This window comes from Acomys russatus, chromosome 14 (genome assembly GCF_903995435.1).
Source record: "Acomys russatus chromosome 14, mAcoRus1.1, whole genome shotgun sequence".
In the NCBI taxonomy this organism is placed as follows: Eukaryota; Metazoa; Chordata; class Mammalia; order Rodentia; family Muridae; genus Acomys; species Acomys russatus.
The window spans coordinates 62,438,649-62,465,515 of record NC_067150.1 but is presented as its reverse complement, the minus strand read 5'-3'; the positions used below and the strand labels follow the sequence as shown (position 1 = coordinate 62,465,515).

General features: G+C 47.8%; 2 protein-coding genes across 2 annotated transcripts in view; one reads left to right on the top strand and one right to left on the bottom strand.

The window, feature by feature from the left end:
* The window catches only part of Myzap (myocardial zonula adherens protein), a 725,358-nt gene that overhangs the window by 259,677 nt on the left and 438,814 nt on the right, over nucleotides 1-26,867 (top strand). The gene's annotated exons all lie outside the window — the stretch shown is intronic.
* Aldh1a2 (aldehyde dehydrogenase 1 family member A2) overlaps nucleotides 25,738-26,867 on the bottom strand; it is an 80,694-nt gene continuing 79,564 nt past the window's right edge. Inside the window, exon 14 of the mRNA XM_051156755.1 lies at nucleotides 25,738-26,585. The gene's annotated coding sequence lies outside the window, so the exon portion shown is untranslated. The remainder of the gene's footprint in view (nucleotides 26,586-26,867) is intronic.

The following is a 26,867-nucleotide window of genomic DNA, read 5'->3' as shown; positions in this document are numbered from 1 at the left end:
CCCTCTCTTCTCACTCCCCTCCCTCCCTCCTTCCCTCCCTCCCTCCCTCCTTCCCTCTTGTTCTTCCTCTGTTCTTTTTCTTCCTTTCCTTTTAAACATGATTTTAATGATTCACTGATTCTTAGCTCTGGGGAATCCAGCTTGTAGCTCTGTTTATAAAGCTGGAAGCTATATCTATTTGGTAGTAAAGGTGGCTTTGTCACCCCAACAACTTGGAGGGGACCGTCACAGATTCATGGTGTTTTAAGACTCATGTGACTGTATTGCTCGAGATCTGAAAAGGACATAACTTCAGGCCTCTGAGAACCACAGAGGCCTTTTGGGTCTCAGGTCGAAATAAGTTGAGCTGTGAGAGTAGTACAGAAAGATGAATATAAATTTCCCTTTCAGTAAGCCTGGCTTATGCTGTGACTGCTCCCCTCCTCCTCCTCCTCCTCCTCCTCCTCCTCCTCCTCCTCCTCCTCCTCCTCCTCCTCCTCCTTCTCCTTCTGCTCCTCTTGGAGAAATTAGTCAAAGATATGAAACACGAGGTAGGACTGACTATCTAGGTATTACTATATTCTTTTGACTCACCCCTTGACTTTTCAGGGATTATGCTTGCTCATAAGAAAACACAAGCAACTTGAACTAGATCACATTCTTAGCTTTTGTCAGCAGTAGGATCCTTTACTCCAAATCTTGCACAGGGCCTGCCCATAGGAGGCAGACAAACCGAGAGTTTCCAGGATTGAAGGAAGTTGGGATATTGCTTGCCCACCCCCAAGCCAGGGCCCAGGCTGAAGACTCGGAGGCAGAGTAGGGCTGATGCAGACTCCTTCCTGTCCTGGTAGGCAGGACTGTCAGGACCACAGGCCTTGGCCCTGCTTCCTGGTGCTTCCACCATCTCATCTTCTTGGCTCCCCACAGGAAGAGCTGAACACAGGAGCCTCTGATTCAGACATGGCACCGTGTGTGATAACTGGGTAAGCCCACTCCCTGCCAGCACACCTCACCCTCAACCTTCATCCTCATCCCTGTTCCCTAGGCCCTGGCAGATGGGAAAACTGCCCTGAGACCTGGGAGAAGGCCAGGGGAGTGCAAGGAGGCGGTGACCTCACAGGGGAGGAGATCAAAAGAGGCTGAGCTCATCTGACCCAGGGCGGACAGCTGTGAGAACAGAGGGAGGCCTGAACCACTCCAGGCAGGGAAGGAGGAGGCTCTGGAGCCTTCTCCCAGCTCCAGGTGGTACCTGCTTTCCCTCACAATTATTTTTATGTGGACAGTTGAGGAGGGAGAGACAGGGTGGAGGAATTCTTGCTTGTTTTCCCTCTTTTAATTGATTTCCTGCTCTGTCCTTTTCTCCCTCCGCCTCAGATTTTATAGGAATTTTGGGTTATTCAGCACACCCTCTTTCCTGTCAGACTGGACTTCATTTCTCACACTCCACCTGGGGCCCTGGTTCCTAGAGCCAACTGCCCTGGTTAACCTAGGTGAGATATTAAACTTCACCGGCGTCAGGGAATCCCCCATCCTCCACCCCCAAGGCCTGGACCTCTCCCTGGTGAAACTGAGGCGATAACAGTTCTCATGGTATTTCCAATTAAAAATTCCTGACATGCTTCCAGCATCAGCCGGGCAGAGAGGAGGGTGACAGAGAACAAATGGTGACAAGGAGAGAGAGAAAGCTGGAGAGGGGAGGGGTGGTGGAGGACAAGAGGGGGAAGGACTGACTGAGGCCAGAGCACCAACAGCAAAAAACAAAAGCCAAGAGAAGGATGGACATGGTTGAACTGCTTGGGTAGGATGGAGAGGCCTGAGAGAGTAGCAGGACCCATCTCTGGGTCCAGCTGGGACAACTGAGTCAGCTGGCACTTTTTTGGTGTTCCTTAATGAGCTCAGCACAGTGTTTTGAATGATTCTTTCTTAGTGCAGTTTTATTACATCCGTCAGAGGGCCCATCCAAATCCGTACCTGAGGCCCCCCAGAAGGAAGGAACTTCAGAGGCCTAACCTTTTAAGGAAGGGGGACTCTCTCCTCCCCTGGTCCTTTGTCGGCCTCTCAACTGCAGAGCACCATGTCCACCAAGCTGACTACAGGGCAGGTACTTGACAAATGTGTTTTGTTGAAAGCCGTGTTCACCACAGGAGGAGATGAAAATGAGAGGGAGGAGGAGGGGCAGTTATGTAACATTCCCAAACACAACTGGAAAGAGCTGTGTGAAGAAGGAAGTGAGAACCAGCCGTTTCACAAACCAGGGATCCTACAGGCACCCCCAACTTCCACAGCAACCATGCAGAGGAGGAAGTCATTGCCCTCAGGGACCTTGGCCACCAGGGAGGGGGTCGCTTGAAGAAAGAGTCACATAATGGTTTCCTGCTGTCAGTTCCAATCTCCTTCAGACCCGCAGTGTGTGTGTGTGTGTGTGTGTGTGTGTGTGTGTGTGTGTGTATGTGTGTGTGTGATAAGCCAGCCTCCACCACTTCTATCCCTTTCTAGGTGATCACCAACCCATTAAAGTTGACAGTCAAGACTACCCATCACTAACAGACTCTGGAGGTTGGCTCAGTTCAAGTCAAGGGAAGGCATTGAGCCTGTGGGAGTAGAATGGGAATGCAAGAGTCTTCAGGGCAGGGGGTGGAGGGTGGGTGGTGAAGGGTGCCATTGTCAGGATTTCTTTTATAAATATGAAGGGAGCTGCAAGGTGTGCATAGAACAAATTTTAAGCCCAGGGTGAATGAGAGTGGACCAGTAGAGGGTGTTGTGGTGGATGAACCAAAAAGTAGGATGCTAGTGGAGATGGCCGCAGATTCTGGAAGCTACTTAGAAACTGAGGGATTCAGTGAGGGGTATAAGGACTCTTTGCATTTTGTTTCTTTCACACTGGCGAGACAGGAGGCTGTTTTCTGAGGCAGATAACACTAAGCAGGATCTGGTGCGGGAAGCAGACGACCAGTTTTACTAACGCTCTTCTTGTGTCCAGACTGGACGTCCCTGCGTTACCTTGAGCTCAACATTGTTGCATTAATCACTATCTGCGCAACTTTGTGTTTATTATTTGAATTTCCTGGAAAAGTATTATTTCCATGAGGGCGGGACAGAGTCTGACTTATTCTCCAGGAAATCTGCAAGGCTTGACTTGTTGGCATCCAACAAACGTTCATTGCATAGATGAGTGGCCATCTGCCTTGGCCCTGTCTTGCCCATGGGAAATCTCCATTTGGAACAATCTCCACTTCTGTGACTTTCACACATCCCAAACAGGATCTGTTACTCACTTCTCATGCTGGAGTTGAAAGTCACTGGGCTGGAAGTCAAAAGATCTGGGTTGAAGTCTTAGTAGTTATGTGTGGTACTAGCAAGAGGGTTTCTGGGGAGTCGGAAATATGATCCTGACATGTTAGGAAACCTGAAAGCCAGGCCACAAAACCACAACCAACCATTAAAAGATCATAGTGAGTGTCATGTTGGCACCAGTACGCCTGGTGATACTTGGTTTGTATTATTTCAGTTCATACTTATTTTGTAAATTTTTGTATGTATTGTCTGTGTATGTGTATGCACATGCACATGCAGGGATGTGTGCTTACAGAGGACAACCTCAGCTGTCTTTCCTCAACTGTGGTCAACCCTGTTTGTTTAAGATGGGGTCTTTAATTGGCTCGGAGCACACCGAGTATGTTAGGCTGACTCATCTGTGAGCCCCAGGGATGCACCTGTCTCCACCTCCCTGGTGCTGGGATTACAGGGCCCTGTCACCAAGCCCAGCTTTCTGGGTTCAAACTCAGGTCTTCAAGCTTACAAGGCATGCATCTGACCACCTGAGATATGCTCCAGGCCCTTGTGTTTATTAGTTTTTAATTATATGCTACTAAGGGAACCTCAGAGCAGACCCAGGATCTCCAAGGAAGGACTAATTCTCCTTAAATGTTGGTCTGCTTCAAAAATATTTTCTCTAGGGGACCTCTTAGAGACACTTGGCTCTCGGTGCTCCCTGGGAAGGAGTCAGAGTCAAAGACCTTGGCAGAGCTTGGACTTGTAGGCTTGGGGGAAAAGTGCTAACCTCAGGTCAGAGTTGTGTTCCCATCCCAACGCGTAGTGTGACCATGGACAACAAGACACTCGCCTAGCCCATGACAGGTTTCCACATGCTGGGACTCAATGCTTTGCTCCAGTCTAATTGCTGCCCGCAGGGTAGGACTGAGAGTTTTGGTGATGCTGCAGATGCCGAAGACCAAAGCCGAGAAAGCCAGAGCTGGAGGCATGAGGCCATTGGCCTTTTCAGCTCAATGAGACAGTATGAGACACACATTCAAATCTCCAGATGTCTTTGCTTTTATGATTTAAAGGACTGAGACTGAATCTGGTCCTAAACATTGCACTGGGGCATCAGTCACCCCTCAGCTTCTGAAGTAAGTTTGCCCAAACTTCCAAGACCACTGTGTTCTGACAATAAGAGCAGCTATTTGTGCATGTTCATGTGTGTGCCTGTTCCCATGTGTGCAACTACATATGTGTGTGTGTGCATTTTGAGACCAGAAGACAACTATGGGCATCATTTTCCAAGCACGTTTGTTTGTAGACAGCTTGCCAATTAGGCTAGGCTAGCTGGAGTGAGCCATAGATAGCCACCTGTCTCCTCCTCCCCAGGCCTGGAATCACACGTCTGTGGTACCGTACCCAGCATTTTTTTTCTTCATAAAATATGGATTCCAGGGATCCAACTCAGGCCCTTGTGCCTACTAAGCAAGTGCTTCAATGACTGAGCCATCTCCCCAGGCAGCTCTGCTCATCTGTTCTTACTTTCTGTCAGCCTTGGGCTGAGCACATCCCAACAAAACCATCCACAGTCTGAGCCACTCTGATGTGCCTGCTGTTCTCATCTCCGTCTCCCAAATGAGAACACGAGGAGCGGATAGGACTTGCCCAGGGTCGTGTGGCAGGGGTGGGCACATCAGGGTTTGGATTCAGACAGTCATGAGTGTGGAGACCAGGCCTTTAACCACCACTGTGGATTTTCTCTCTTCCTGAGAATGTGTTCCCTGTAGCTCAGTTCCACCCCAGCTGGGACACTTCTAGACTAGGGTTCATATTGGGTCTCCGAGTAATGTCCAGTTGCCAAGCAGGCAGTGTGTGGAGGACTGCTGTGTCCTGGGGAGAGGAAATATTTTGCTTCGTGAGTGTAAATGGTGCATACAAGTTCTGCAAATTGTCCTCCGGGGGCTCCAGGCTGTGCTTGCAGGAAATGCTCAAGCGTCCACTCTGGACAAAGGCGAGCCCCAGGAGGAGGAACAGGTGCCCGGCTTGCGCTTGCTGGGTTCAGTCGACAGCCTAGGCAGAACTGATGCCCAGACCTAGTGTCACCCACAGAGTCAGCACAACTACCACACAGCAATGGTGAACTCTGACCATGGCATGAGGGATCTCGGTACTAGACAACCAAGAGAAACACAGGACACAGGAATTAAATCTGAACTGTACCGACTGGCAGAACACATCATGTGGACGACTGAACTGAGTCCTATCTTAAAGCAACAGACATGCTTCCAAATTAGTGCTTTTTAGCCCCTCTTGAAATTGCTTGGATTAAAATCAACTTCCAAACAAGCCTGGGAGCAATATGCTGCGGTTTCTCCTCTTCACATCAATCTTCCAGCTGTTGCCTTGCTAGGATTAATTTGCCTCTGAGGGGTTTCAACACCCTCCTCCCCAGCGGATTTTCAGAGCCTGTAATGTCATGTAATCGGGACCATGTTATTTTTGTCTGGATCTCTGGGAGTGATGTAAGAGGGGACGGAAACTAGCTGACTCCCAGCCATTGGAGCAAAGGTTAAATTAGTTTTGGCTTTTCCCCAGCCGGACAGATCATTGTCCAAGCATTTATTGCACACAGCCATGTGGAATGGAAGTCTTCTCACTGTCTTCTGGAGTTGTTCCCCCGCACCCCCACCACCACCAATGCCCTGAGCAGTACGTCCGTCCCTTTCCATCCCTACCGTCTTCATGGTCCTACTTATGGACCCTCTGTGTGTTGGACAGTCCATGTGTATGGCATAGAGATGGGCTGCATTGAAGATATACTGCTCGGTCCCAAGCCTTGTCAGCAGTGCAGAAGTGGGTGTCACACAGACCTTAGAAACACTCTGGTGGCTCTCTGCCTGTAATTTCCACTTAACTGCCAAACAGTACAACTGCTGCCTACCCCAGGAAGTAGTCCAATTGCAAGACACAGGACTGTCAGCAACTTTAAGCTTATACTTCCAGCAAGTGCAGGAACTAGGAAGAGCATTGTCAAGGACCATGTGTCCACGGTTACCATTTGCTTTATGTTCTAAGCAACTTCAGAACGTGAGCTGAGCTGTGCCTATTGAATAACACTGTAGGTCTATTGAAATCTGCCTGTTTTATTTTGTCTTTTTCTTCTGTTAGTAAACAGGAACTAACCAAGTGGCCGTAGGGTGGGTATAGGCTCCCGGGAAAACATCTCTCTAGGAGCAGGGAACATGGTGACAAGGTAAAGCGAGCTGGGACACTGGAACTCAAAGATAGCTCCGAGACGTCCTCAGGTCTGTGCAAGCCCCCCTGCATTATTTCCTTTAGCAGGTCCAGGAGGAAGGTTCTTTACTGTCTCACTTTCCAAGGTAGAGTTCACTAGTGGAGAGTCTGGGGAACAGGCCCCAAGTCCTGCAGGCAGAGTGAGAAAGCTGTCCAAAAGGGTCAGTGTGGGCCTGCCAGGCTGTTCCCCACTGTTTCCCAGCGGTGGGTGATAGGCCCAGGCTCAGCTTCTTCCTCTGTGGATCAGGAGCAATTGGCAGGCTCCTGTACTATATATATGTGACACGGGTCATGGAAAAGCTGAAGGTACTTGCCCTGGGAAAGCACGATGCAAGCGTCTTATTTGAGACCTGAGCTTCTCTGAACTCCATCATCGCCATCCACCTGGGCACCCATCACCAGTGACTGTCCCACAGAGTTGAAGAGTTCAGCCTTCAGGCAGGAACTGGTGAGCTCATGATTCACCACTCTCTACCCTTCTCAGTCATAGAGTCCTAAGCCAGGTGTGAGACAAGCCTTGGCTCTCGAGTCTTAGGAGGCAGAGGTATCTTTCTAGCAGGATGGTGAATGACTGCATGGAACTCACCTCACCTGCAAGATGGCTCCCTGTTCACTGACTGGGTTCTGCAAGATTTCACCATCCGCAGCAACTGCAGGGCCAGCCTTTCCTGTTATGCAGAGGTTCTTGTTCCTTCCTGAGCTGGGGGACCGGGCAGTGAGGAAAGTAACTTCAAGCAAGCAAAACGACACTTTTTGTTTTTGTAATTCAGTAGAAGCTTTGTGTTCAATCAAACACTTGTACTGAACCCTTAAGAACCTTGGAAACGATTCTGGGTCAACACAAGGCTTGAACAAGATCTTTGCCAGCAGATGAGCCCAGGGGCGTGCACCTCCACACCTCCTTTGCTCCAAGCTTTTCATTGGCTGAGGAGAAAGGGTTGGAGTGCAGGCCCAGATATCTCATGGTCCAGGAGAGCAGGAGTCACTGCTATGCCTTCCATCAAAGAGAAGTAATGTCAACTGGGTAGGCGCAGGCATGTTTCCACTGTTTATTCATGAAAACCTACCCCAGTTTTGTGAGTTAACCGCAGCTATTTTGGAAGTACACTCTTAGGCATTCAGGCACCAAAGCCAACGCTGTCACGTGTGCTTCTGTTATCCCCCCCTCACTAATCCCCATCCACTTTTATACACTCTGCTCTTTCATTTCCCCATCAACCAACACACAGAGCAACAAGGACATAGAAACAGACTTAAAGCCATTTCTACCAGTCTGAATATAGATGGAGATTAACTTGTGTGGTTAAGAGCAGCTGTGACAGGCTCGACCAATTTCAAACGAGTAACTTCCACCGAGGGATCCTGTATAGAGACAGTCCTTGGGCTGAGCCAGCATTCTAGATGAGACCAGTCTCTTTTCAGGGAAGTTACTGTTGGGAAACAATTGTCTGGTGGTTCCAATACTCACCTCAGGTCCCCGCCTGAGCACTAGCCAGGCCAAGCCCTGCTTAGTTTCTGAGATTATATGAGATGTGCTCGGGGTGGTATGGCCACAGATGCCATATGGATCTCAAAGGGAAGTTTTTTAAAAATGCCCCTAGACTCCTACCCGGATAGGTAAAGTGATCTGATGTGTCTAGAGCAAGCCTGGAGGCCTCTGGCTTGCAACTACTCATGTGAGTCTAGTGCGCAGAAGGCTTTGGGGGAGTCAACCATACCCCACCACTCACCTTGCAGTACCTTCATAGTGGTCTGAGGGACCTACACTGTGTGTGGAAATAGCCTGTCATTGCTGTAAGGCCACAGGCTAAATGAAAAGATATGTCTGCCACTCTGAAAGCTGGAGCTTGGCGTGTGTGGGCAGTCCACAGCCGCGTCACCTGGAAGTGATTTGTCACAGATTACCCTGGATTCATTCAGTTGTGCATGAGGAAAGGCGTGGCCAACTGGAGCTATGCTCAGCAGGGTCTGCTCTCACGAATACTAGAGCTTTCCTCAGACTGGGCCTATGAGCCAAGCCATGCACACTGGCTGCCCCACACTGTCTGGATGGAAAGCTCTTTATCTTGAAGTGAACAGAGCAGAGATGCCTTTGCCTGTTCTCCAAGCCACAGGTCAGAGAGCTGCAGAAGGGAGGAGCCATCGGCCAGGCAGGTGCAATCACTTCAGAAGCCAAGCGTGGTGCCACGCCTGTAATCCCAGCACTTGGGAGGCAGAGGCAGGCAGATCACTGTGAGTTCGAGGCCAGCCTGGTCTACAAAGTGACTCCAGGACAGCCAAGGCTAACACAAGGAGGCCTTGTCTCAAAAAACAAAACAAAACAAACAAAAAAACCAAAAACCCAGAATGCCAATGTTGGTTGGACCAATTGGTGTTACTAGCTGGCTCACTCAAGAGCTTATCAAGTGAGTGAGAGATGGCTCCCAGCCTTGACAGCAAGTGACATTGGGCAGCAAGTTGCTTCCTTTAATGAGGATCATTGAGTGGGACTTCCTGTTTTGTGATCAGACATATAATAAGTAAATGCTTCTCTTTGAGTCAGGATTTCATGTAGTCTAGGCTAGTCTCAAACTCAGTTATGTAGCTGAGGTTGACCTTGAACTTCTGATCCTCCTACCTCCACTCACAAATACTGGCATTATAGGAATGTACCACTATGTCTGTTTCCATACGGTTTTGAGGATCAACCCAGGGCCTGCTATATTCTAGGTGAGCACTCTTATGAGTATTATCTCTTGCCCCAAATATTTTAATTACTTCATTTCCAGAAGTGGAGAAAACATTTAAAAATATCAAACAGAATATAAGATTCCAATTTAGGTATAGGAAATAACTGAAGTTTAGGAAGGAGAGGAAGAGGAAGGAAGAGGAGGGACATGAAAGAAAGAGAGGGAGGGGGAGGAGGGAAGGTCTGGAGTTTTACAACCTTAATCTTCCTTTTCATTTTACTTTAGACTAGAAAAAATAGGCACATTTCTACCTTTTACCGGTTCTTTGATTTCTTGCTACAAATGACTTGCTCCAAAGGATGAAACAGTGAACCATGAACCCACAGACACAGCTGCTGCCACTGAGAGAAGGGACACTGCATTAAAAGGCTTATATTGGTGGCAGAGAGCACTGCAAAACCTCAGCAAATCATACACATTTTACCCTTAAACATTTAATACGTAACTTCTATAAGCTACACACACCAGAATCCTATAGAGACAGACTCTAAAATCACAGGTTCTTCAAAGTGAAAAGGAACCTGTGTTGACTGATGAGATGCTGAGAGAGGCTGTGTCCTGGGTCATGACACATAGTGGTTGTGGTCTCTGAACCCAGGATAGGGACTGTATGTCTTTAATGTACCTTCTTCTGTCCTCTTCAACTGTAAATGGCTAAACCTGAGGTGAAAACACTTCCAGCCAAAGGAATTGAACAGTACATTACCCATGATTCCTCAGTGCTGACAATTAACAACAGCACTTTGCATTTCTCTTTGTCAGGGCCACTAGTGCCCCCCCCTCACCCTATTGCCCTCCTCGTCTCAAAATTGAGCCATTTAAAAAGAGATTTTTTTTTTTTTTACAGCTTCCATACTCAAGGCTGAGGAGCTATCCAGGTGCCCAGCTGACATCTTGACTTTCTCTTTGCAGAATGTCAAGACCTCTGTTTGATCACCACTCTGCTCAACTGATACCTTCTGCGGCTGGGCACAACTTTGTTCTGAATAGACTGCACATATTGTCATGTTTAATGTTACTTAGCTTTCTGTAACTGTAACATACTGCCTGAGGCAATAAACTTACAAACTAAAAACTTTCTGGTTCATGGCTTCACAGTCTAGCCCATGATTAGACGAATTCATTACTTTAGAGTCTCTGGTGGGTGTGCCAGGACACCACATAGCCAGGAAGTATATAAGAAGAGGAAGAGGAACAGGGTCCCCTTGAACCAAGTACAATTTGTCCTCAGAACCATTTGTAGGGTGTCATTTCTTACTCTTTCTTGGGAACTAGTCATTAATGCTGATCTGACAAGCAGATAACCCACTGGACTCAGAACCTTTCACACACCTACGTCTCCTAACAGTGCCACTGGATGGGCCAAACCTTTAGCACATGGACTTTTGGGGGGCCCAGACATCTACACTGTAGATTCTTTGCTCCCTAGTCTCTTCCTTCTGTCTCTTGTTCTCCCTTCCTTTCACTCATCATTTCTTTTCTTTGCTTTTCTCCTTCCTTTTTCATCTTGTTTATTTTTCTTCCTCCTCTCCCTCCTTCTCTCTCCCTCTCCCTCCCTCCCTCCTTCCCTCTCTGTCTCTCTCCCTCCCTCCTTCCCCACCTTCCTCATAACTTACTCTCAGTTCCCGAGAGCTGAAGCCTTTGGCGCATGACTGGCACCCCATACCATAGGTGGCTACTTGGAGGCTCCCCTTACCAACTGGAGACTAGAACTGATTTCTTTTCTGGGAAGAAGGCAGCTTTCACTGTGACCATGGAAAGCATTCTGCCTTTTCTCCTTTCCATAGGAAAGGTGATTCTTTCTGCAGCTGGCGAAGCACAATCTGCTCTCTAGACCATTCATACCGCAGTCTTTCTTTTGTTTTTGTCAGGAACTCATCAGGTCATAGCCTCCCTGATAAGCAGACATTATCCTGGCATCAGAGGCCACAAAGAACTAACATCGGGAATAAGCTTGTCGAAGCTTTGTTTTTGTTAGTGGCACTCAGTGCCTGGCACGGCTTCTGAGCACAGAGCAGGAAGGCGTTGCACCACACATGCCTCTAAAAGATGGTCAGCTTGAAGAGTAACAAAGATGCTTGGTGTGGTTGTGAGAATCTGACCACCCCAAGTCCTCCAGGCAGGGTTAGGAGTCTGAAGCCAGCTGAGCTGGGAGCCCACGTTTCATCCATCACCTTCAAAGCCGGACCTGCACAGAGGCCCTGGGGTGGACCATGGTGGGCCAACATGTCCCATTTGCATTTCTTTGTATTCACTGTTTGCCCTTTGCACGTCACCACCTGCTGTACCGCAAGGTAGGAGTCCATTAAAACGCTCTTAAGAGAAGGTTCCCCCTTTTCCCACAGCTCCCCTCCCAAACCTCAACCCTCCTCAGGAGTGTTCAAGGAAGGGTTCTTTCTTCCAGGATAGGACTCTGTAGGATAAAGCTCTTCCAGTATTTTATCTCATTTACAACTAGCTGCTTAAACCTCCCTGGCCACACCTGTCCCATTCCAGGTCTCCTTTGATGGAACTCTGGGAGTTAGAGAGAATAAAGTGCCTAGGCCTCTTCAAGGGTGAACAGTGGGTCTTAGGGGACAGAGAAATCCCCAGGGCTAGGCAGATCCACACACAGTACCCAGGAGCCTAGCTGCTGTGTTCCCAAAGCTCTCTTGCCTGAAGGCAAGCACTGACTTCTGTGACAAGGAATGTTTTCAGTGTCATCTGCCACTCCTGGGCAGATCCATAGATGGGTACCTTGTGGAGAGAGGCCCCTTCTCCAGCTCTCAGGATGCTCATGGGAGTTTTTTGAAGATTTTCTTGAGAATCAGATTGGTTCTGTTATGTTTATCTGTTACCTATAAGTACTGTATGTTATTTTGATCAGTTTGTTAAATGAGAACTTTATTAAAGGTGGCAATCAGATTTCTGAAACAAGCTCAGGATACATACTCTGTCAGGAAAGCAAAATGTCTGGCAGCTGTGCTGTTCTGGAATATTCTGAATGTATATGGGTACTGTACATGTGCTCACTGTTCTAAAGAATACCTGGCTCTGCCTCTGTTCCAACCAGAAAATCACACCATCGCAAACTTCCTAAATTGCTCGGGTTATCTTATTTTTGAGATTTATTTTTATCTGTGTATACATATGTGAATGCAGATGTTTCAGGGGCCAGAGGACAACGTCAGGCCCTTTGAAGCTGGAGTTACAGGTGGTTGTGAGCTACCTGATGTGGGTGATAGGAACTGAACTCCGGTTCTCTGCGAAAGCAGCAAATTCTGGTAACTTCTGAGCCATCTCGCCAGCCCCCTAAATTGGTTTTCTTCTTTAAAATTAATTTAAAAGTCGCCATTAAGGAGTTTTGGGGTTGGGTTTTTTTTTTTTTTTTTTTTTGAAAAGTTTTTCCTTCATTTTACATGTATGGGTATTTTACCTGATGCATGTCTCCACATCACATATGTGCAAGTGGCCTTGATGCCTGATCCCCTGGAACTAGAGTTACTAATGGTTGTGAGCTGCCACATGGGTGCTGGGAACCAAACCCGGGTCCTCTAGAAGGGCAATCAGTTCTCTTAACTGCTGAACTCTCCAGGCCCTAAAAGTTCATTTAATTCAGTAATAAATGAAATCATCTCTAAAACTCTTGGGTAAAACTCCTCAAGATTTTCTCATTTTGGTCTCATTTGGATGAGACCAGACTCAGCAAGTATTGGGAACTGATAGGATACTTAGTGGCAACACTTGACAAGCAGCCATTTGGTATCAGGTTCTCAGGACACTGGCTGTGAACAAGAGCAGTAACCAAAACAGGATCTGGGCTCTAAAGGTCACCAACCACATCCCTGGGACAAGTGTTGAACATGCTGTCAATTTCTTTATTAGCTGATGAGAGCTAACTGTGTACCTTTCCACCTCTAAGACACAATGGCTACCTAGCCTGCAGCAGGAAAGAGGAAATGGGTCTGTGGATTACGGCACCATGGCCTTCTACATGCCACACACTGAACCGTTAACATGCCAGGCTCATGCGTTCACACAACTCACCTCAGCAGATACTATTATATTCATACAGAAGACAGGGAAACTGAGGCAAAATTACGTTAGATGGCTTGGCTGGGCTCAGAGGCAGTGGTAGGGCAGGTGGATGTCCAGATGGCCCAGCTCCAGGGTCAGGACCTCTGACTTCCCTTCAAGTTGTTAGATATACTTGCCAATTTTCATGTAGCTTATCCATTTAAGTGAATCTGAGAAAATGCCCCTAAGATTAAATGGAACTTTCCCCCATGGAGCTCAGGCGCCCTTTGGCCACCTAACTTCCATGCCAGGCTGTTGCCTAGGAGGGACCACTGAGGCTCATCAGGCAAGACGCTTTCCAAGCCTTTCTCTACCTCTGATAATCATGTTTTCACACTGTGCACAGGTATGCTTGAGTGCATTTCCACCAAGTAGGATCTTGCTCTGTCTGTCTGTCTGTCTGTCTGTCTGACTGGTCTGGTCTGGTCTGTGTGCCTATGTGTATGGACATTGAAACAAGCTTTGTTTACTCGACAGCATGTTAAAGCCTTACCATTCTCTTTGCCTCCCCCATAGACAGGAGTTGGTAGGTGCAGTCTACCCTGCTAGACAGCTACACAAGAGTTTATTTACAGCAGCACCAGTGCCACCTGCTCGGGGGCAACCTGCACGTCTGCCAGGGTGAGTGAGTCTGCTTGTGGGCTCACTGACCCTTTTGAATCATTCTTCTGCTGATCACCCAGTTGCACCCCTTGCTTGGATTTCTGTCAGTGTGGCCTTTTTGTACTGATCTGGTAGGAGCTCTGATTCTAGATATGAACATTTTATATGTTGTGTATATTTCAAGCATCTTCTTCTGGTGTACTGTATGCAGCTTTTCAAAGACTATTTATTGAATGCCCTTCATGCATGTCAACAATTTCATAGGGTGGACACACTGTGTGTGCTGTTTTCCCTCCATTTTCTTTTTAATTTAAAATATATATTTACGTGTGTGTATGTGTGTGTGTGTGTGTGTGTGTGTGTGTGTCTGTTAAATGTATGTCTGTGAATGTATGAGGGATGGTGTCATGCATATATGTGGAGCCCAGATGCTGACTTTGGGTGTCTCCTCAGTAGCTTCCCACCTTACATACTGAGGCAGGGTCTCTCACTTGAAGCCAGGGCTTTCAACTAGTTGGCTCAACAGCTTCCTGGATGCCCTGTCTCCTTCTGAGCCCTGGGATTACAGGAAGGATGTCATGCCCAAGCTGCATTAATGTGGATACCTGGGGTCTAAACTCTGGTCCTCACATTTGAGCAATGCTTTTCCCACTAAGCCATCATCTTCTCAACCTTCTCCCACCATGTTCTAGGAGAGGGGTACATGGAGGACCAGCAGCTTGTCCTGAGTCTCACATGAATGGTGAAGCCTGGCCTGTCTCTCACTGCAGACCCAGTCTCATGACCACTCAATTTCTGCCTTAGGGCTCCCCTGGCCAGGTCACTTTGTGATAGGAAGAGAGAAAAGACTCATACTCAACCAGGAAGTTCTCATCTGTGTTTGATGGGTGTCAGCGGCTGTGACACTGTGATAAACACCTAGGAAGGATAACTCGAGCCACGAGCTCCCAGGTGCAGGACCCAAATCATGCTCAGTATAACACAGCATGGGGCCCGGGGGTGGGGCAGGGGCACTAGGAACCCATGAGTGGAGGGAGTGCCTCTGGCAGGCTGGAGTTCCATTGTCCCAACATCGCTACCTGTTTGTTCCAGTGTCTTTGGAACTGTCTTTTCCTCACTGCCCACCAACAACTACCCTTGGCTTCAGGCTGATGGCTGTGTGACTCCTGCCCTGAGTTTCTTCTTCCTGTCTATAGCTCCCCTGGAGGCTCCGTTAGAGCAGCCATTAGTCCACTGGCCAGCCTGGGTCACAGGGGAGACCTTGATGAACCTCTCTGTGTTACGGTTTCAGAGTGAAGAAGGAAGCCTGGCATTAAGCTTATCCTCTGGGACTGTGTCTCTCTCTGCAGTGTCCACTCGGAATGGAACGGGCGTTCAGAGCCCTGCTGGCACTTCCTGCTTTCCTAACACACACACCGGGGAAGCCACCCTTTGCCAGGCAGACAAGTGCTCTCCTCTTGAAATAGACTTCAAACACTTGGGGCTTTCTTCTCTAACACTTTTCTTCTGAGAAGTCACCATGTCAGAGTGGGTCAGCATAGAGTTCAGGATCTGGCTTTTATACGAGCCTGTGAATCTACCTATGTGCCACTGTATGGGGGTGGGTGTGGGGAAAGGTGGGTAGGGGGGCATGAGGGACTTGTATGCAGTAGACTGCATGGTAAACCAGCGTTCCCACACTCTGACCTCTGACTTCCACCTATCCCTCTAAAATCCCCTTAGAAGCAAGGAGGTATTAAATAAATCAAATGTCGTCCACCTCATAAAACATTTCTCCAAGATGTCATCAGTTCTTTCTCCCTTATCAAAATTTATCACCGTCTTCCTCTGCCTTCCCAAGAAGCTCTTCTTATTGATAATGGAGGGCTACCATAGAATGCTACAGAGGTTTGCTTTGCTTCCTGCATCAGAGCGGAAGTGGGGGCATGGCTCAGAACCAATACTTCTCTCATTCAGGCCCCACATTCAGCGCGGGGCCAGACTGGACACAGGGTGTGCTATCTTTGTATGGAGGAAGGAACAAGCACAGGGAGTGATCAGACTGGCAGTGGGCATGGATTGTGCAGGGAGAAGTGGAGCCGTTGGACAGGGTAGGAAGGATGCCACAACCGGAAAGGGTGGGTTGGGAGGGAGAGCTCTGGAGCCTGGGGCGTGGTCAGGCGGAGGTTGAGGGTTGGGGCCCCATCTTTCCTGATACCCTGCACTCAGGAATAACTCTGTTCTCTAGCTCCTGCATCGCCGTGCTGATAGCCTCTCCAGTCTGATTTGTTGTCAATAAACCAGGATTACTCATAGCTCTCACGCCAGGGAGTGGTGAGATTTAAACACCGCTGCGTAATGAGAAGAACTCTGGTGAACACAGGGGACACGTGTGGAGAAGAGCAGGCAGCCCCGAGGCTACAGAGCTCCGCCAAGAGCGTGGAGTCAGCGCGCAGCTGGGACCAGAACCCAGGTGCCTGGATCCTAGTAGGGGCCCCTCCCACAGCATTGGGCCATTCTCATGGCCCTCTAGATTTTCAACAATGCAAAGGGATTTATTCCTAGGCTCATACAGAAAGCCGGCACTCAGGCCCAGCTCTGAGGTAAGCCAATTGGATGGGATACGGGAGGCAACTCAGTGATGAAGTCAAGGGATCCAAGTGCTGAAAAGATAATTTATCCCCTACCCAGACCCCTAGTGTGGCTTCACTGTGTTATTTATTAACTAAGAGCAGAAGAATGTGGACAGAGTGCTAGGAGCATTAACAGAAATCTGTGAGCTGTTACTGACTCTAGTCCCTGGAGTGGGGCTTTTACTCTCTAGCATCGGGGTAGTTTTTCAGATACATAATCAGTCAGATTTTGGAAGTGATCTCTGCATTTCAATCCCATGTCATAAAGGATAGAAGCAGAGAAAGAGGCAGAGATACAGAGCTTCCATCTTCCCAGGGACCTGGGGAGACGCACCTTTCACATTGACCAGCCTCCTTCCCAGGCAGTATCCGGGTTCTCCACAGTTATCCATCCCAACACTCCAAAACCCCTGTTGTCTCGCTGAGTGTGGGTGCCCCTCCCAGCTCCAGGCCAGGGGCAGAATTCTGCTTCCTTTGCAAGAGGAAAGAGGCTTGGGTCTGCCCACAACTGTAGCTTTCAGGTCCCTAAGCAGTGCTGATCTTCAGCAGGACGTTAGCCAGTGTACACTGGATCTCTGGGGTAAGCCAGGCACAGAACTAACAAGATGGGGTTTGTCTGGGGAAAGACTGCTGAGGCACGATGGACTTTGGTGGTGGTGGGTGTCCAATGTAGAAATGCATTTTTCTTCTTTTTGAAGACTGAATCTAGTGTATGTAATTAACTACTAACAGTAACTAAAATAATTGAACTTTGAAATAAGACAAATAAATAGTACCCAGGACCTCACCCCTAGTTCACTTGAGTCACACTCTCCAAAGAGAAAATGGGGAGCTGTTTTTGAACCAGTTCATGGACAAGATTCTGCCACTAGTTCACGAGCCACTGCCCTCAAGGACCTCACGTCCCTTTCCAGCCAAGAGCCCTACTCTACAGATAGCACAACTGAAGTCTAAAAGGGCATTGAGCCAAGGTCAAAAGGTGGGCCTTGGTGTAAGGCTTCTCTTGGGTAGAGGACAGCAAGGAAAATCCAGGCCGAAGAGATGGCTTGGTAAATACTTGCTACGTAAGCTTGAAGTTTGATTTCTAGCATCCCTGTAAAAGGTGAGTGAGCTACTGTGCATGTCCCCAGTGCTGCATGGGCTGAGACAGACGCCTAGAATTCACTGGCCAGCTAGTCTCTCTGAATCAGTGAGCCTCAGCTTCAACGAGAGGCCCTGTCTCAAAAGACAAGGTAGAGCATGGCGAAGAAAGACATGGCCCGAGTCACCTGTTATTGGCTTCTAACCTACACACACACACGCACATGCACACGCATACGCACATGTGCATATACTAGGGTGCATGTACTCACACATGTAGGCACGCACACCCATAGGAACATGTCCACACAACACATATACATGCATATGTATGAACATATACAAGAACACACACATGCATTCATGCATGCACACACATGTGATTTTGATGCCTGGATTTTTAAAGTCACAATGGCCATCCCCTGCACTCCACCATCTTTTCTTCTTGATTTTTCTTTCTATACAAAAGGGCTTTTGTTCCAGGTTTCATAGTCTGAAAAACTCCTGCTTTTTTATTTTTCAACTTAATCTTGTAAACCAAGTGATCATGTGTTTAAGGGCGCACTAATGGGCTACAGAGATACCTCATGGAAGTTTCTGGGAAGCGTCTGCCATTAGCCACCTCTTCATATTTGTCAGCAGGATAAGAGCCTTTTCCAAATGCCAACCCAGGAGGTAGAAGAGGAAGCGCACCATGCTGAGTCTCAGAACCATGGACATAAGGGTTGTTCTTATGGGAAGCATCTCTCTTTTTTGGTTCTTTTCCTATATCTGAAAATGAGGGCATTAGACTAAATAATCCCCAACGTCCTCTTCACTTCCTAAAACGCCGTCATGCAATCACATTTCCTGTCGGAATCAACTTTATGTTTGAAACATAGTGGGAAGAACTGTCCCCTGGGAAGCCAGCTCCTTGTACCCCTGACATGTCTGTAGCTCTGAGAACCAGGAATATGAGTTGTGTCACTTCAGATCTGGGTGGGTAGCCAATTTTAGTCTTGAGCAGGGAAAATAAAAGATCAACAGAGGTGAGAAATAGCCTGTTAGAGTTGCAGAGGACCCACTGTGGAAAGCTGTGCATTAGCTTGCATGTGCCTGACCCGGGTCAGCCCTGCCTCACAGAGGGAGGAAAGCAAGGTATGTGTTGGCGAAATGGCAGGGGTAGGGTGGGCAGGTATGTGTGTGTGGCAGGGGGGTGGGGGCACTGGTGTTCAACCTTGCAGATTCTACTGTCCCAGCTAAGAGGAGGAGGAACCTTGATCTAAGGCCTCACTCCTGCCAAACTACAGGTGTTATTGAGAGAGCAGCCCTTCAAGTCTCACACCCTGAAGGAGAGAGAGAAAGAGAGGGAGAGAGAGAGAGAGAGAGAGAGAGAGAGAGAGAGAGAGAGAGAGAGAGAGAGAGAGAGAGAGAGAGAGAGAGCTCTCATGTGTGGACATATCAAATCTCACTACGGGCAGATTTGTTAAATTGTACTGTAGTAACATATACAAAACATAAAACTCACCATCTTAACCATGATAGTGCATAGTTTTGTGGCATTTAGAACATTCACCCTGTGGGCTGCTGCTACCACCATCCATCATACCTTTGTGAAGCTCTGAACCCACGGAATCTTCAGCCCGTGGTCCTCCCTCTGCACCCCTGACGCCAGCCATCTGTCCGTCTGTCTGTCCTTCCTTCTTCCCTTCCTCCCTCCCTTCTTTTCTTCCTTCCTTCCTGTGACATCAGGAACCTCACTGGAGCAGAATACTTTACCATTTGGCTTTTTTGTAATTGGCTTATTTTACTTTATATAATGTCTTAAAGATTTATTATTGTTTTGGCTCATCACAAGATTTCCTAACTTTCCAAGGCTAAGGCTAAATAGTATATACAGTAATGCACATATTGATACATAACATGTACTTTTTACATTGTCAAATATAATGCACACAATAAATACATGTAACTACTGGAAGCAGAGCTTTAGTCGCTTCAGGATGAGGTAGATGCGGGAAACATTCAGTACACTTCCATTTTAAACTAAAACAAAGACTTTGGGACTCCCTATAGGGAAAGAGACAGAAAAGGAGACCTACACAGACCATTCCTTGTTGTGTTTTGCTTATCCATGCCTCCACTAATGGATATGGGTGGCTTTTGCCTTTCGCTGTCATGAGTGCCACTGCTATGGACACAGGTGTACACACATCTGCTGAAGTCTCTGCTGTGACAGGTTTTCACAGGCCTGAGAGGACCCTATTTGGCACACTGGGGTCTCAAGGGCAAATGCCTCAACTTGAGGATTTTGTATGGCTTCCCATGGAGCTGGTCCCTGCCCTCACAGCTTTAAACCTCTTAACCCTATGGCCCAGACCGTACTAAGCCTTGAGTCCCATCACCCTGCGATGACCACTAGTGGGTAGCTGTAGCCACATCTACAGATTCCTTTTTCTTCCCAGGACATGGTAGCAGCTCTACAGAAGGCTTTCTTTATAAGTGCCATGGCTTCCTGCCTCTCATCTGAGGACACGGATATGTGGCTCAAACCCATGTAAATCAGCACATGTCTTGGAGTCTTAGGGACCTTCAAAATCAGAAAGAATTAAACTGGAGGGTATGGGAGAAACCTCCATACTGGAGACAAACTTTAAAGGTCACCCAAGTATTTCTAAACAATGTGTTGAATAGACAAGATTCAAACCGTGGCTTAATTTCCTGAAAAGAATTCCTGACAAGCTTCTTTAGTCCAAAGCTCTTCCAAAGCCGGAGATCTCTGAGGGTTAGATAGAAGAGAAAGATAAGTGTTTCCAATATGCATGTGGCTTTGGCACTAATTTCTTTGTTATCTTGGAGAGGAAAAAGAAGCCAGATTGGAATTCTTGGGTCATCATGCCCCAAGCTAAGTCCTCAAGATTCAGTGGCTTTCTCAGATGGGTCTGTTTGTCCTATGCTTTTAAAGGTTATCAATTAGTCTTATGGGCAAGCCTTTATTTAGTTTGCGAGAATATCAGTTTTATGTAGGAATGAAACCAAACAAGCAACAGAGGAGCTATTCTGGGCTCTTGGGAGCTTGCCATCAGTGCTCCTTCAGGCCTAGCTGATGTGACTTCTGCCCCTGCTGAGGAGATGCTCCCATCTGCAAGAACCACTTCACGGCTTTGGGGAGGGAGATTCTACTTGTTTGTTTGTTTGGTTGGTTGGTTTTTTAAAGGTGTGTGTGTGTGTGCGTGTGTGTGCGCGCGCGCGCACGTGCGCGCGCATGTAAGCACACACAAGCATGTGTGCGTGCTCCTGTGTATGCCATCTGTGTCTACCTGTGAACGCCAGATGCCCTGGAGTTGAAGTTACAGGTGGTTGTGAGCTGCCATGTGGGTGCTGGGAACTGAACTCTGGTCTTCTGGAAGAGCAGCACGTGCTCTCCACTGCTGAGCCATTTCTGCAACCCAGGAGAATCTTTTTCAAATTTCTCCTCTGGGGGAGTCCCATTTCCTTCCTAAGGACTCTCACTTCTCAAATGGCTCCCAGCCTTCCTGATGCTGCCACTCTTTAACCCAGTCCCTCATCCTGTAGTGACCTTCAACCATAATATTATTTCATTGCTACTTCATAACTGTAATTTTGCTACTGTCATAAACCATAATATAAATATCTGACATGCAGGATACCTGATATGTGACCCCCAGAGGGGTCGAGACACACAGGTTGAGAACTGCTGCTGTAGGTAAAAGGTTGCCACATTTCTTACATGTATGGGGCCACAGCAACCTGCACACACGCGGGCACCTGCACACACACAGGCACCTGCACACACACGGGTACCTGCACACACACGGGCACTGGCACACACACGGACACCGGCACACACATGGGCACCTGCACACATGTGGGCACCTGCACACACATGAAGAGGGAAGGCATAGGACAAGAGGTTCTCATCTGGTTTTCTTCAGCTACCATTTAGAAGGCATGGCTTTCTCCATGGGCTTCCTTCTCCCTAGTGGGCTCTCGTGATCATCCCACCCTGCCTGTTCCACAGAGGAACAGGAGCAGGAAGCAGCTTCAGTCGGCCCAGCTACAGAAAGTAAAATCTGTCAGCCCATAGGACACCAGACTTCATGGTGCCTCAGCTAGCTGTGAGGAAAACACCCTGCCTCTCCAAGATACTTTCCTCGGGGAAGCCTTGGGTTAGAGAAACTTCTGTCAGGAGGCCAGACTTCTGAATACTTCACCACATGAGAGGAAAAGGGCAAGGAGGCAGGTTTTATTGTCATGTGGGTTTGGATCATGTGTGCTCCATACACCGTTCAGATATGTTGTAGGATGATTGTAAGACCGAGAGGCCCTGACTGAGCTGCCTGGGCCACTCTGCGTGCCCCATAACCACTGTGTGCTGTCGGGCAAGCTGAAGGGGAGCATGGGGAAATCCCCCTGGCACAAGGCCCTTTCCTCCTGATGACCTCTCAGATGCTCACCTGCTTTGGGGCCAGATGGAGAGGAAGGTCAATCTGTCTGGCAGCCTTTGGGGTGAAACTGCTTGGATAAGGTTTCCTTTGGCCATTTATCTATGTGACAAGGGTCTGGCTGGATCACTGTGACAGGGCTTGGCCACTCTTCAGCCTCAGGCCTTTGGAGCCTCTTGTGTCTTACTCAGTCCTGACCTTCCTTTCCTCAAGAAATTAGTGTTATCACATGATCTATAGCTGTTTCAGTGAGTGTGTGTGTGTGCGTGCATGTGTGTGTGCATGCATGTGTGTGTGCGTGTGTGTGTGCGTGCGTGTATGTGTGTGTGTGTGTGTGTGTGTGTGTGTGTGTAGAGGCCAGAGAAATTCTCAGCTGTCTCTCCCAGGAGCCATTCAATTTGTATTTTTGAGAGTTTTTCACTGAAGCTGAAGCCAATCAGGCTGGACTGATTGGCCAGCACCAGGACCCAAGTATCTCATGACCTTTTCTTTAAATCTAGGAACAGGGATTGAATTCAAGTCCCTGTGCTTACAAGCAAACACATTGTTGGCTGATCAATTTCCCCAGCCCAAAGGGCCTTTTTTTTTTTTTTAAGATTATAATATAGTTACATTACATAATCTCTCTCTATCCTTTCCTCCCTCAAACCCTCACATGTATCCTTCCTTGTTGTCTTTCAAATACATGGCCTCGTTTTTTGTTTTGTTTTTCTTTTTTTGGTTTTTCAAGACAAGGTTTCTCTGTGTAGCCTTGGCTATTCTGGACTCTCTCTGTAGACCAGGCCTGCCTCAACTTCCATCTGCCTCTGCCTCCTGGGTGCTGGGATTAAAAATATGCATCACCACGTCTGGCAAAGTACATGGCCTCTTTTTTAATGAATTGTTATACGTGTGTGTGTATGTGTGTGTATTAGGAATATATTAAGAATATACACACAGAAATCCACATATACATACACATGTACACATGTGCATTTGTTTCTGAATATGTACATGCATGTGTTATGTGTTTCTGTGTATGTGTGTTCCAAGCTCCCCAATCTGCATAGCATTACTTGTCTGTAGATTTGCAGGGCTGACCAATCCATGTGCTCTTCCCTGGGAAAGCCTGTTCTCCTGTTCCCAGCATTCCTTAGCAGCTCTTTGTGTGAGGCTAAGGCTCCCTGGGCTTCCTTCAGCCATGCTGTCATGTCTATTGATGTCATCCTTGCTCAGTTCTCTTAGGCAGACAATTGGTGAGACTTTATGGGTATAGCTTCTGGTATGCTTAGGAGACACAACCTTACAGCAAACTCCCTATTCCCCTGGCTCTTACAAACTTCCCACCCCTCTTATGCAATGATCCCTGAGCCTTAGGCACAAGAGTTGTGTTATAGATGCATCTCTTGGTTGTAATAGTCTTTGTCTCTTGCAAAAGGTTTCCTTGATGCAAGGTGAGGACTGCACTCACCTGCGGGGTAAGGACAAATACACAGACTGTAGTTAAGAATTGTGCTGGTCTTGAAAACTGGTGTTTGTAGCTTCTCTTCCAACATCTATGACCTCACTGGCCCTGGGTAGCTGGTTAGGTTTCCAGGCATGATTCTAGGCATGATTTCACTCTTGTTGAGGTCTTAAGTCAAATTAGAGTCTGTTTGTTACCACCAGATGGCTTAATTTCTTTTCGGCATGGTCTCCTTGTTCTGTGTTTGGAGATTGACTTATGGTCTCAGATTTCATGTTTGGAGCAGTATACAGGGCAGACCAACTCCAGCACTCCTGGCTGGACAGTTCTCCAGGCCCTACCATACCTGGAGCCAAAGGCAAGACTTCTGGGGCTCTAGGAAGACAATTTCTGTTATTCCAGACAGATGTGTTTAACTTACGGACTGATGCTGCATTTACTCCAGTTCCTTTGTGTTGGCCACTTACAGTGGCAACTTCTGGTGCTACCTGTCTCCACACATGGCACATACCATTACACCAAAGGCCTCAGGGCCTCATGATTGAGAGTCCCACACTTCACTAAGCCCTCATTCTAGTTCCTTCTTACCTACACCCCAACACAGTGCTGTTCTCCTCACTCTGCCACACTGGCACTCAGCTATTGCTATGGGCAAAGCTGTTCCACCCTGGGAAGGGACTCATGAGATGGTAAAGAAAGTCACTTCATATCATAAGACTTGCGAGGCAACAGATACAACTAATTTCCCTGCACGTCCATCAGCTTTGCCAGTGTCTGGCTTGTGAACATTTGTGGAGAGAACCACAGAGTCGGGTGAGGAGGCTTTCCTCGCATGCTACCTCTCTGATCACAGCCTCTGGCTATTGTACAGAGGGCTTCCTTGCTGGCCCTTACTTCATTCTTTCTGTGTGTACCTGGTGTCAGTCCTTCTTTAGGCTATAGCAAGTCACCCCAAGCAGAGTTCCAATCCTTTCTCTCAAACATCTGATTGTAAGATCCATCTAGGTATTTCTGGATCAACCACAATATTCATATCCAGAGCCCTGAGTCAAGATCTCAGCCCACAACTTTGATCCATCCTTTAGCTTTTGGGGCAGTGTGCACCTATCTCCCTTATGACCTGACTCTGAAATTGTAATTGTTCTCTTCTTTCAGATTAATTCAAGTGCTGGCAGCTTCTTTTCTTCCATACATCTCCATCCATCCTCATGACGTACACTAGTATTGTGTCACTCTATATAGGATAAGAGAGAGAGAGACAGAGACAGAGACACACAGAGAGACAGAGAGACAGAGACAAAGACAGACAGACAGACACACACATACACACACACACAGAGAGAGAGAAAGAGAGAGAGAGAGACAGACAGATAGACAGACAGACAGACAGAGACACAGAGACAAAGACAAAGACAGACAGACAGACACACACACACACACACACACACACACACACAGAGAGAGAGAGAGAGAGAGAGAGAGAGAGAGAGAGAGAGAGAGAGAGAGAATCTCCAAAGGTCTTATTACCCCAGTTTTTCTCTGGTTTCATCTCTGTCCAAAGTCAGATTTGTGTTGGGAAAATCTGTCTGTTCACCTTTGTCTCTCTTGACCAGAATCTTGATAGAGACGCCAAGGGATGGGAGTGAGGGATGCAGATCCTAAATGAGGGCATCATTCTCTAAGAGCTCCAGTCTGGTGCTGATGTGATGGCTCAGCAGGGAACAGTGTTCGACACATAAACCTGACTGCTTGAATTTGATTCCAGAAACCCATGGTGGATGGAGAAAACCAACTCCAGTAAGTCGTCCTGAGTTTTCCGCACATACTGTAGCATGTATGTTCCCACCTCCACACACACACCTCTCTCTCTCTCTCTCTCTCTCTCTCTCTCTCTCTCTCTCTCTCTCTGTCTCTCTCTCTCTCTCTCTCACACACACACACACACACACACACACACACATGAAATAAAAATTCAAGTCTGTTATTAAGTAAAACCTGGCCTCTGAGAGCACAGAGGATTTCAGTGAACTCTAGCCAACAGAGCAGTCCCACTTAGAGCTGCAGGAGTCTCCCAGCAGCTCAGCGGCCTATGACTTTATTTCCCTCTGGTAAGAGTGAGGCTACAAGGGACTGTCCAGCTGCAGGGACCTGGTGCTGAGCTCAGGGCTTGTGAGCTCCACATCAGATTCCTTTGAGGTTTGTTCCTAAAACCTGAAGTTCACATATGCCCATATTTATGTGCCACAAAACTGTAAACACAAGGGTTTTAAGCAGTGTCAGAGCACAAGTTTGTTTGTTTAACCTTAATGTATTCTATAAAATACCCTCACAGACTTCTGCTTAGTCACATAAGAGCACACCCCAGCCGAAAATCCCAGTGAAGAAGTAAAAATGAAAATGGGCTCAGTGGGACAGACTCACAAACACAAACAATCCCGAGGTGTACACAATATAAATGCTTTATTGCTAGCACAGAGGTTTCTTTTGAAGTAAATTAAAAGTCATAAATCTTCATTTTCACATTCTATACTGTGGTTTGAAGGGAGCTAGACAGTTAATGGTGTGTTCACACGGGTGCACTGCAGGAAGAGCAGAGCGCCCGCTGGAAGGGCGCGAAGCACTTGTCAGGCTGTTTGCTGAGTGCATTGTTGTCATTTGTCACTAACTGTGAGGAGAACTTGCTTGAAAACATTGTGGACAGGCAGGTTATAAATAGAAAACTGGTTTGGTTAGAAAGCAGAAAACTGTTAAATAGAGAAGGCGATAGATATTTGCCCATATTCTACACCTAGGTTATATTTGGCATTTTAAAATAAATGTTGTTCACCCAGGTTAGAGACTGGCTTCGGTTTGGCAGCTGGGGAGAGAAGATAAGGAAGCCAGTGATGCCCACACCAAATGGGGTTCACTGGAAGGCAGAGGGAAGGTGGGGTTGGAAGGAGGGGGAGTTGGGCTGGCATCACACCTCCCAGTCTGCAGGCTGCAGCTCACTTGTTGTGAGGCAGGAGCGGTGAGTGGAGGAGCAGGCCGCAGGGCCGGACAGTGGAGGCCTGGTGGAATGCGGCAGTCCCAGCACTCTGGTGCTCTGTGAATAGAGAAGGGTGTCATCGGGCTGGCCCACAGCAGATGTCAGGCAGGTGACCGAGGCACAGTGGGCCGCAACAGCCTAGCACTAGAGCAGCAGGTTCAGATGCAGCGGGGACAAGAATGGAAAGGAGACTGTGCTCCTGACTCCAACAATAACTCACTCCTCAAGACCTGCCAGCCAGCCTTGGAAACAGCCATTTTTGCAAGGCCTCTGGCATCACCAACTTCCTGTGCCTATTTGGGATGTTTCAGTTCATTCGTAGATGAGCTTTGGAAAATA